This window comes from Rhinopithecus bieti, unplaced genomic scaffold (genome assembly GCF_001698545.2).
Source record: "Rhinopithecus bieti isolate Rb0 unplaced genomic scaffold, ASM169854v2 scaffold_41649, whole genome shotgun sequence".
NCBI classification, from domain to species: Eukaryota; Metazoa; Chordata; class Mammalia; order Primates; family Cercopithecidae; genus Rhinopithecus; species Rhinopithecus bieti.
In genome coordinates, this window is record NW_016816893.1 from 387,441 (window position 1) to 395,767 (window position 8,327).

The 8,327-nt window shown below is 46.9% G+C and overlaps 1 long non-coding RNA gene across 2 annotated transcripts in view; it reads right to left on the minus strand.

Moving 5' to 3' along the window:
• The window catches only part of LOC108517497 (uncharacterized), a 38,102-nt gene extending 31,924 nt beyond the window's left edge, over positions 1 to 6,178 (minus strand). For both annotated transcript variants that reach the window (XR_001882118.1, XR_001882119.1), the window contains exons 1-2: positions 6,088 to 6,178; positions 5,155 to 5,325 (exon numbers count right to left, since the gene is read on the minus strand). This is a non-coding gene — a long non-coding RNA (uncharacterized LOC108517497). The remainder of the gene's footprint in view (positions 1 to 5,154; positions 5,326 to 6,087) is intronic.
• Between the last annotated feature and the right edge of the window lie 2,149 nt (positions 6,179 to 8,327).

The following is an 8,327-nucleotide window of genomic DNA, read 5'->3' on the forward strand; positions in this document are numbered from 1 at the left end:
AAATTTAAAATTAATGCAATAAAATCCATGATGAATAAAATATCAATTTTTTTTTTCTTTTGAGACGATGTCTTACTCTGTCACCCAGACTGGAGTGCAGTGGCATAATCTTGGCTCACTGCAACCTCTGCCTTCTGGATTGGAGCAATTGTCCTGCCTCAGCCTCCCAAGTAGCTGGGATTACAGGTGTGCGCCACCACGCCCAGCTAATTTTTGTATTTTTAGTAGAGATGGGGTTTCACCATGTTGGTCAGGCTGGTCTTGAACTCCTGACCTCAGGTGATCCACCCACCTCAGCCTCCCAGAGTGCTGGGATTATAGGCGTGAGCCACCACGCCTGGCCCAAAATTTTAAATAAAGACACAGTCTAACTTTTGCTCCAGCTCCACCTTGAAAGCCAGCCCCGTCTCAGCTCTGAGCAAACTCGTTCTCATTTTAGGGCCTTTGTCTTTGCTGTCCTCTCTGTCTGGACTATTCCTCTCAGATCCCTGCATACTTGGCTCCTCATTGTTTAGGAAAGCCTTCTCTTATCTGACTTCACTATCTAAAATCCCCCATTTCCCACCCTCCCTACCCCTGTACAGGTCCTCCCTATTCTACTAATGCTTTGTGGTTTCAGAGCACTTAAAACTATAACAACATTCTGTTACTTGTTCATGTCTCTGCTGATATCTCTCCAGTGTTCAACATATAGTACATGCTCAAAAAATATTACTTGCGCAAATGAAGGGAATGAGTGAAGCACCTATCAGAGATTGTGCTGGAGCTTTACATGTATTATCTCATTTAATCCTCTCAATAATCCCCTGAGGGAGGTTCAATCACCACAGTTTTACAAGTGAGTAATCTGAGGTTTAGAGAGGTTAAGAGACATCTTCAAGGTCACATAGCTAGTAAACGAGGGAAGGCTAAACTTATCCAGAATCCTGTTTCTTTCCACCACCTCTCTTGTTGCCAGGCAGGTGCAAGCCTCATCAACTCCCTCTCGAAAGACTGCAGTGACCTCCTGGTCAGTGTCCTGGCTTGCAACCTTGACACCTAGCGGTCTTTCCACAACACAACAACCTGTTTAAAGTTTTTAAAAAAATATTTTATTTATTTATTTAGACAGTTTTGCTCTTGTTGCCCAGGCTGCAGTGTAATGGCATAATCTCAGCTCACTGAAAGCTCTGCCTCCTAGGTTCAAGCAATTGTCTTTCCTCAGCCTCCTGAGCCCAGCCTGTTTAAAGGTTCTCAATTGTAAGTCAGCACACATCTCCTTTCGACTTAAATCTCTCCAGTGCTGGCCGGGTGTGGTGGCTCACGCCTGTAATCCCAGCACTTTGGAGACCGAGGTGGGCGGATCACTTGAGCTCAGGAGTTGGAGACCAGCCTAGACAATATGGTGAAACTCCATCTCTACTAAAAAGAGCTGGGCATTAATCCCAGCTACTCCGGAAGCTGAGGCAGGAGAATCACTTGAACCCAGGAGGTGGAGGTTGCAGTGAGCCGAGTTGCACCACTGCACTCCAGCCTGGGTGACAGAGCAAGACTCTGTCTCAAGAAAATAAAAAAAGAAATCTCTCCAGCGCTCTCCCTTGCTCTCAGACCATAAGCCAGAAGCACCCTCCTGGTTACTATGTGATCCATTCCCCATGACCTGTCACCCGGCTCACTCTGCTCAGCCACTCTGGCCTCCTCGCCATTCCTTGAACGCACGGAGCATACTTCCACCTTGCTTGTCTCCCATTCTCAGACTGCTGTCCCTCAGGCAGCCACATGGCTCACTTGCTCACCTTCCAGCTTTTGTTGAAATGCTGTCATCTCTATAAATCCTGTCTTGAACTCAGCCAAGGATGGTGGCTCATAACTATAATCCCAGCACTTTGGAAGGCCAAGGCGGGAGGATTGCTTGAGGCCAGGAGTTCAAGACCAGCCTGGGCAACATAGTTAGACTCCCATCTCTACTACTACTACTACTACTACTACTACTACTACTACTACTACTACTATATACATACATACATACATACATAAAAATAGTTGGGCGCGGTGGCTTTAGCCCAGGAGTTTGAGACTGAAGTGAGCCCTGATTGTGCCACTGTCCTCCAGCCTGGGTGACAGAGTGAGGCCCTGTCTCTAAAAATAAATAAATAAAATAAAAATAAAAACTAGAACCCAGCCCCATACTCCTGCCCCATCATATCAGCCTTTCCCCCTATATAGCATTTAGCTATCTCCTTCTAAGATATCTTGTCGTTTGGCTTATTAATACTATTTGGTTTACTGACTGTCTTCCACCCACTCAAATGCAAGTTCCATTAGGGCAGGGATCCTGTCTGTTTTGTTTGCTGGTGTGTCCTGGCACTACGTAGATGCTCAATCAATATTTTCTGAGTGAATGAATAAGATAATCCTTGGAGCAAGGATTTGAAACCAGGTGAACATCCTTCAAATCTCATGCTCTAAACTAAATCAGGAAGCGTGTCTCTAAGGATGAGCGAGCCAGGGCTGTGTGATTCAGAATGCTTCTGGACCCCTGTCTGTGCTGTCATCTCCAAACTTGAAGGCCCAGCACTGCACAGCTGGCCTTTTGCTTAGAAAGCATCTAACTCCATTGCATTTACTTCCCAGGCCTCTGTCCTTTCATCCTTGGGTTTCTTAGCCCTCTCATCTAAGGACAGATTTAATTCTTTTATCCCTAACGCTACCTCTGCCCCCTTCACGGAGCCATTGTTGTGAAAACAGTAGTCTCAACCTTTTGCTCTATAAAAGCTCTGCCAGGATATGTGCAAGGAGGGAGCCGTGCTTGCCAGGCACTCTGAGGCTGGGGCTGCTTCCTCCCCACCTGTCCTTCCTGTAGCCACGTAGAGTATAACTCAACTCATCATCCATCTTCCACTTTCTTTACCCCACACCACTTGTGTGACTTTGAGGCTATGAATTGTCCAACTGTCCAGTCAGGTTTCATGAGAAAGTAGCAGCTCCGGAAAGTAGATTCCACTTGCGCTTGGTATAATGTTCTCTTCGGCTTTGTATAAAAGATGCTATGTGGCCAACTGGAATGCAGTGGCGCAATCTTGGCTCACTGCGCCCTTCACCTCCTGGATTCAAGCGATTCTCCTGCCTCAGCCTCCTGAGCAATTTTTGTATTTTTTGTAGAAATAGGCTTTCACCATGTTGGTCAGGCTGGTCTCGAACTTGAGACCTCAAGTGATCCACCTGCCTCGGCCTCCCAGAGCGCTGGGATTATAGGCGTGAGCCACCCACTGCATCCAGTGCCCCCAGTTCTGTCATCTTCTCCTTTCCCCTCCCCTTCCCTTTCTTTTCTCACCCTCCCACCCCCCTTTCCACTCCTCCCTAAGTCCATGGATGACTTGAATTGTGAAGCTGCTTTAGAGTTTGGGTAAAAAATGATGTTCACACAATGCTTCATGGTGTTACTATCTCCATGGAAGGACTTACCATGTTTTAGAAATGAGTTCCAGAGACCTTGAACTTTTTTTATTTGTTTGTTTGTTTGTTTGCTTTTTGAGATGGAGTTTCGCTCTGTCACCCAGGCTGGAGTACAGTGGTGTAATCCTGACTCACTGCAACCTCCGCCTCCTGGGTTCAAGCGATTCTCCTGCCTCAGCCTCCTGAGTAGCTGGAACTACAAGCACCTGCCACCATGCCCAGATGACTTTTGTATTTTTAGTAGAGATGGAGTTTCACCATGTTGGCCAGGCTGGTCTCAAACACCTGACCTCAAATGATCCACCTGCCTTGGCCTCCCAAAGTGCTAAGATTACAGGCTTGAGCCACCACACCTTGCCTGAACTCAGTTTTGATATTGCTGAGATGTTGCGAGGCAGAGTGTAAAATGTGTTTAATTTGATTTGTATAACTGAAGTCCCAGAGAGGTATTGATTGATTGTTTTAATTTTATACTTTTGTCAATTAATTGTTAATCTTTTTGTCAATTAAAAGATTTAGAGATTTCATATTGTAATCTGTGAATTTCTGACTTCTCTTGAAAAAATATCAGAAGATGTGGCAATTAGGTTTCATTGCAAGGACAGGTGTGCTTCTGATGGTCTCGGTCCACATGGGTTTTCTCCCGCTCTGGAAATTAGGGTTGGTTTTACTTCACTCGCACTCATATACACCACCTGCCTGGCCCCCAAGGCACTTGACTCTGTGTCCCTTTGAAAGGTGACACTCAAAGATGATTATTCCTGGAGGGTACAAAAGTTTAACAATGGGATGAGTTGCTCAGAGATTGCAAAGTGTCCACCTGGGGTGAGGGAGCTGTCACCTGCCTTCATTTCATCTTTATATCCACCGTAGGATGTAGATGCTAAGAAGAGCTTGGGGTCAGGAGTGGGCTGGTTCATCTTGGTCTTAATTTTCTGCTGGGGTCTAGAAAGGATAGGTTTGGTTCCTTTCTATGCTTAAGAGCAGATGTCCTGCCAACACTTTACCATTTAATGTGAGACTGACCGTATATGGAAAGTGCTTGCCTTGTGGCTGGTACAGTGGCAGTAAGCAGTCAATACACACTTGGTGACAAGGATTATAGTTGCTGTTACCATCATTAACTCTTGATTTCCTGCCACTCAACCAGCTCCCAGCAAGATAGATTTCCAAAACCCATGACTTTCTCTAATCCTGACCCATTTGTGGCCACCTCCCCTTCCCTCCTCCTCTCTACCCCTTCCTAATGTCTGGACTCATTTGTTTGCAGCCCTGAGCTCACTCCTTAACAAATGACACTGCCCGTTTGGCCCTGACTTCTGGCTTCCCCTCCTCTATCAAGACTAGCACATCCACCCATGGCTGCACTGCTTCTGGCTGTGCAGGTCAAACACTCGGACTGTCTATTCTTGCCTTTGGCCTAAAATGTGGGCTCTTGTAGGAACTGTCCTCAGCCCCCACATGGGACCAGGACTTCAGAGAGCACAAGTCGATAAGGCTCTCGTGATTGTGTCAAGAGAGTCAGGACCCACTGGAGAGCAGGAACCATGTCTGCATCTGTCTTGTTCACTGCTGCATCCTCGGGGCTCAGGACACTCCCTGGTACAAAGCAGATGCTTAATAAATACTCATTGGATGGACAAATGAATGGATGGACAGATAAATGAATGAATATACAAATAAATCAGATCAGAGATCAGAGAGGAAAAAATTGCTTACGTTTTTAACACTCCTAGATGTGTTGCTTTTTGTGGTCTTTTCTACTTCTTTTTAGTAAGTAGCAGTAAAATCCTTAAGGAGAAGAGGGTCTGTGTGCTGGTTTTCTGGAGGAGGAAGCTGGGAAGATTTCCCTCTGCTCTGTGGTCAGGCTCTGAGTCGGGAGAGTTGCCCCTGGATATAGAGCAAGTGGTGACAGCGTGTGATGGAGGGAAGAAAAGAACACCTGCTACACAGGGAGGAAAGGAACATAGAGCTGGCTGGAGACTGAGAAGCCACCACTTGCTCTACGTCCTAAGAGATAGAGGGGTTGAGCAGGAGAAAGGGCTGCGGGGGTTTTCCACCTGCAGACACCACTGCTGAAAGGCCTCCTGCCCAGGTCCTACCTCTGACTCAGTACTGACCTTAGGCAAGGCCCTTTGCCCATTTATGGCCAAGTCAGAAGATGTGGCCTGCTCTGAGGTTATCAAAAGGCAGAAACCTCATAAATACACCTGGTTATTAGCTCTGGCAGTGTAAAACCAATAGCACCACCAACCACATGGTGTGAGCTTCCTCCTCCACTTCTCTGTTCAGTTTCTCTTCCCGCCTATTTTCTCTGCTGGGTGGGCTGTTCAGAAGGCTTGAGTCTAATAGACAGAAGAGGCTGCTTTTCTTCCCTTCTGAGCAGCCACAGGAGTGTGAGCCCACATGTGTATCTGTCACCTTTTCCTCGCTCCCATCCCCAGCCAATGTGTCCCATGAAAATGAGCCATGAACCCCCCTTTCGACAGTGGGAAACTTGATGACAGATCCAGGTCCCTGACTTGCAAAACAAATTGCTTCTTCTCTTTCTTCCAGCCCATGCGTCTCTCTTTGGGCAAAAGTTAATTCTCACCAACCTCTATCAACCTCCTCGGGTTGACTTCGCTGTTTTTTCTGGAAATTTGTGCTTACCCGTTTCTTAGAGCACAGCGAACTTGGGGTGCCCTGAAGGCTGAGACAGGGGCAGGGTGTGAGCAGCACTGGGCCTCTGAGGATGCCACATTCTGGGGACACAATCCCCATCAGAGTGATGATGTCATAATTGGGGTAGGCGAGATAGGGAAGCTCATTGCCTGTTGCATCCTTCCCAGCACCATCATGGGACTCTTCCCACTCATTTGCTACTCAGGATCCAGGGTTTTCCCAGGCCAAGACACAGCGGATTGGATGTTCGGCCATACCTACTCCCTTGTGGAGGTGCCAATCATAACTAAAGTGTATTGAGCATTGACTTTGTTTAACCAGGCATTGTATCAAACACTTTAACTTCATTAAGTCGTTTGATTATCATAACACTCCTACAAGGCTTGTCACATTATTCTTTTCACCTTTAAAATGGAAAAAAAAAAAAAAACAGGCTTAGGAAGGTAATTTGCCCAAAGTTACCTCACCACTAAGTGATAGAGCGGGAATTCGAACCCAGGAAAAAATGTTCCAAAGCCCCACACCCTTCCCACCATGACCACACCCCCTTTTTTTTTTTTTTTTTTTTGAGACAGAGTCTGTCTCTGTCACCCAGGCTGGAGTGCAATGGTGTGATCTCGGCTCATTGCAACCTCCACCTCTCGGGTTTAAGTAATTCTCTTGCCTCGGCCTCCCAAGTAGCTGGGATTACAGGCATGTGCCACCACGCCTGGCTAATTTTATATTTTAGTAGAGACAGGGTTTCACCATGTTGGCCAGGCTGGTCTCGAACTCCCGACCTCAGGTGATCCACCCACCTCGGCCTCCCAAAGTGCTGGGATTGCAGACATGAGCCACCACACCCAGCTGGCCACATCCTCTTATAAAGTGGAGAGGTGGGGGAAGGAGGGAGGTCTCTACAAGGGTTTCCTTTTGGGTCTAACCATTAGTGAGTCCTCTCTAGGGAAGGAAAACCAACATCTGTGCAGAACTTCAGGCAATTCCCAGCTGGTGGGGAACATGTTGATCCCCATTAGAATCTGGCATCTGGCACTTGCAATACCAGGGCACCTGCTTGTGTTCGCAGCCTTTGACTCAGAAAGAAAACACTTTTCACTGGATCCTCAAAGGAAACCAGTCTCTGGCCCAGCTCCCAGGGAGCTCATGGTCTGGTGGAGGTAATGAACTCCTCTCCCTCACTCCACGTCTCCCTAATTCACACTTCCTTCCTCTGGAAAGACTTCCTTCCAGGCCTTGACTAAAAAGGTCCCTGTCCTGAAGAACAACCATTGAGCTACAGACTCAAGGAACAAGTCTAGCCGAGGCAGGAGAGAACAAGCAGGAGAATCGCTTGAACCCGGGAAGCAGAGGTTGCAGTGAGCCGAGATTGCACCACTGCCCTCCAGCCTGGGCAACAGAGCAAGATTCCATCTCAAAAAAAAAAAAAAGAAGGTTTTTTCTTATGGTAGAGCAAGGGTGGAAAATATAGTGTATTTTAAAACTCAGCTTTTTTTCATCCTGTTTTGAAATCCTGAGACCTAAACTTTTGTTCCTATGCAGTCAAACCTTTAACCTCCACTTCCTGTGTTCTTTAGCCTTCTTCAATAAAAAAGCTGCTAACAAATTGCCCCCACGCACCACGCACAGGTTTATTTTTTCTATGTAAATTATGTCCTTGTGGTTTGAGATGCCTCATGAAGATGGAACTGACTGACCTCACTGATGGCCTGAATGTGGAGAGTGAGAGAAAGGAAGGAATCAGGAATGATATGGAGATTTTTGGCCTGAGCTTATGGATATAAAAAGGATTAATGAAAGGGAGTTTCCAGTAAGCAACTCACAATTCCACTTCCTGAAAAAGGAGTACCCTATCCAAGAAATTATAAGCGGGAAACTTGGGAAGGATTCCCCACCTCCCTAATATGGAGGAGAGGTCAGGAGGCAGGGGCAGGATGTGGGACTCCTGGGACCCGCTGTGCTTGTGTCACTTTTTTTTTTTTTTTAGAGACGGAGTCTGGCTCTGTTGCAGAGGCTGTAGTGCAGTGTCGCGATCTCGGCTCATTGCAACCTCCACCTCCCGGGTTCAAGTGATTCCCTTGCCTCAATCTCCTGAGTGGCTGGGACTACAGGCACCTGCCACCACATCAAGCTAATTTTTCTTATATTTTTTGGTAGAGATGGGGCTTCACTATGTTGGCCAGGCTGGTCTTAAACTCCTGACCTCAGGTGATCCACCGGCTTTGGCCTCC